We start from the raw sequence: 3660 nt of genomic DNA, 5'->3' as shown, positions 1-3660 counted from the left end.
ATACTTTTTCCTTTGTTACGATTATTTAAATACATGCTTTACAATTAGAAACATTGAAACTTTTTATTACACACCGATAGAAAGCCTCTCTTTTCAAATCAATGATCTGGAAATCCGCGGTGGAACTCAAGGATGAGAAATCTCCTCTCTTCCGTGGGAACTTTCTGGTGCTCTCCTTCTCCCCAGTCTTTGGTTTTGATTTTTGAGGGCGGGCATGTTCCTTGATGCCAAATTCAGGAGTAAAGATTAAAAATCTTTTAAAACCCACATGTGATGACACTATTATCGTTTGTTTTGATTGTGAAGGAATGTCTCATGATGCCAAATCACAGAGTAAAGGTAAGAGAAAAATACAGGTAGTCACACTGTTGCCCTTTGTTAGCTATGTGACCTTGGCAAATGGCTTTAATCCTGAGCCTTGCACTTCCAAATAGGGATAATAATAAGTTAGTAATTCAGTAAATCAATCATTACATATCTATTGACTATTATATTTCATAGTCTATCTACTCATAGAGGTACAAAATGTGAGTCAGCATTCATAAAGCATAGACTCTGTAATGAAAGAGCATTTAAGCCAACAATTTAAAAAAATGTAATCATTTTAATTGCAATGAAAGCTGTGAGCATGACCTCACCCTGGTCTTCATGCTAAAGGAGATTCATGAGAAATGGGCCTTTAAACCGAGGCCTGAGGGGGAGTCCTATGTGGTAAAGGGCAGAAAAGGTTTTGTGATTACAGAAGCCTATGTACAGAGTCCTTCCCATAGGAAGGAGCCTGATGCTTTCTAGGAGCCTCAAGAGGGCCACTGTGGCTGACCTGAATAAGGAAGAAGGTGAAAGGCAAGAGGTGAGAGTGAAAGAGAAAGGACCTAGGGCTCTAGGGTCTTGTAGACTCTGGATTGTGAAAATATAATGAAATCATTTGTAAGAAAATCACACATAACAAGTATTCACATTTATTCCTCTCCTTTCTCCAAAGCAGTTTTGTTAGTTTGTTTTTGGCCTTTATTATTGATTTCATTTTTTCTTTTTTTATATCATTTTATTAGGGGACTCACACAACTCATCACAATCCATACATACATCAATTGTGTAAAGCACATTTGTACATTCGTTACCCTCATCATTCTCAACACATTTGCTCTCCACGTAAGCCCCTAGTATCAGCTCATTTTTCCCACTCCCTCCCCACTCCCCTCTCCCTCATGAACCCTTGATAATCTATAAATTATTATTTTGTCATATCTTACACTGTCTGATGTCTCCCTTCACACACTTTTATGTTGTCTATCTGCCAGGGAGGAGGTTATATGTAGATCTTTGTAATCTTTCCACCCCACCCTCCCTCCAACCTCCTGGTATCGCCACTCTCAGCACTGGTCCCGAAGGGACCATCTCTCCTGGATTCCCTGTTTCCAGTATCTATCTGTACCAGTGTACATCCTCTGTTCTAGCCAGATTTGTACAGTAGAATTGGGATCATGATGGTGGGAGGAGGAAGCATTTAGGAACTAGAAGAAGGTTGTGTTTCATCATTTCCGCATCACACCCTCACTGGCTCGTCTCCCTGAGTCTCTTCTGTAAAGGGATGCCCAGTTGCCTACATACTATTACTTTCTTAGCACTCATTTTAAAAATAATTTTACATTGAATCACGCCATCTATATATTTCCACCTCCTACATGTTTAACAGGGACTGGGGCAGCATAGTGGGTTCGGCTGCTAAACAGTGAGCCTACTCACCTGTAGGGTCACAGTGAGTCGTAATAAACATGACTGCAGTGGGTCTCGATTTTCAGCAAATGTCATGTGTTTCTCTGTCTGTTATGCATACCCTCAATAAATAGTGGAAGATTTTCAGAAAAAAAAATTTTCAGTACAGTATGTTGTTATCAGAATCACTGCCATCTAGTCAGTTCCAACTCTCATTGAGCCAGTAGGGCAGAACAGCTTCGTTGGGTTTCCAAGACTGTTTAAGTCTTTGCTGGACAGAAAGTTTCTTTTTCTCCAGGAGCAGCTGGTGGTTTTGAGTCTCTGACCTTGCAATTAGCAGCCCAATGAGCAACCCACAAAAGCAAACGTACACACTTAATTTACATATTCAAATTTATAAACACGCTACAACACAGATGCACACTATTTATTGTCCTTAGGTTATTCTAAAGCACCCTGTTTCCCTGAACCACCCTGCACTTTATTCTTCATGTGTTCAACTGCTGTTCACCTGGATTTTGAGAATGACCCCACTATTGGAACGATGCCATCACAAAGAGGCAGAGGGTATGAAATAGCCCATAAATAGCATGCTGAATTGTCTCTTGTTGGTCACTGCCATGTCCCCAAACTTTACAGCGTTTATTTTGAGAGAAGAAGAGTAAGTGAAGTTAACCGCTCCCAGGTCATCGTTCCAGATCAACTGTCCCATGAGATCTTCTCTGACGAATGTAGTGCAGTGAGCTGGCTGCACAAATGATCCAGCAGACTAGGAAGCATTTATTCTCTGTTGTCATATGAACATTCTGTGCACCGATTTCTTAAATTAAAATATTAATTAGAATAATAGCAACAATGATGCAAGTAAAATGCTTTTCACTTCACCAGCCATTGGAGCCTGACCTTGTCGGATGAACATGTTGTGGAAAGTCAGGTAACAACACTAGAGATCATTTTGTAATTTAATTTTGTTCACTTTTTGAGCCTTACATTAAACATTCTGTTATTCTTGCTTAATGTGATGTATTTGAGGTTCGTCTGTACTGTAAAATAGAAGAAGTCAGGTTCATTTCTATTCTTGCATGGTATAACTGTGCAGCTATACCACAAGGTAAGCTTGTGGGCTTCTTCCCATTTGGGGATATGCTGAATAATTTTATGAACATATATGCGCATACTTCCTAACAGGGATTGCATGGCAGTTATATAATCTCATGCCAACTTGATAACTAAAGTGTAGGGGTGGAGTTTAGCCTGCCAATCAGGTTGCAGCGTGACCTTATTTGCAGGTGAGACCAAGATAAATGACTTGCTGGAGGCCAGCCCTGCTCTCCCTGCCTTCACCTTCATGCAGGCGATCCATGCTTAGGCTTGCGAAAGCCCTGGAGATGTATCCACTGCCATCAGAGCCACAAGAGTTTGCACCCACCAGCCTGTGGTCTTCCTGCATCATAGCATGTGACTGCATGCATGAGTCTAAAGATTGATTTATGGACTAGTATCTGACTTATGGGTTGGTATTGGACTTATGGACTTGACCTGAACCGGCCTGGGATATTTTCTTAATATACAATTATTCTTTGATAGAAAGTTCTTTCTTATACATATATGAATGTCGATGAATTAGTCAACCCAGCCTAACACAGATGGTCATAACAGATTCCAAGAACCATTATAAAGGCTTCAAGAAGTTTCCACAATCTCTTCAAGGAATGAGAAGAAGATTGGTTGAACTGGCATGAAGAAAGCAAGTGGAAGAGTTATCGGAGCTAAAAGAGGGAATCAGAGCATGGGCCTGAAAGATCACTGTGATCACTTGGACCTGATTCTAGGTGAGACTGGAAGCCACTGGAAAGATATGAACAGATGAAAGGCAAATTTAATTTATGCTTTAAAAAAAGCACTCTGTCTGTTGGGCTGAAAGCATCATCTTTGGGCTTGAAT

The sequence above is a fragment of the Tenrec ecaudatus genome, chromosome 7, assembly GCF_050624435.1.
Source record: "Tenrec ecaudatus isolate mTenEca1 chromosome 7, mTenEca1.hap1, whole genome shotgun sequence".
NCBI lineage: Eukaryota > Metazoa > Chordata > Mammalia > Afrosoricida > Tenrecidae > Tenrec > Tenrec ecaudatus.
Note: the sequence above shows the minus strand (reverse complement) of the source record.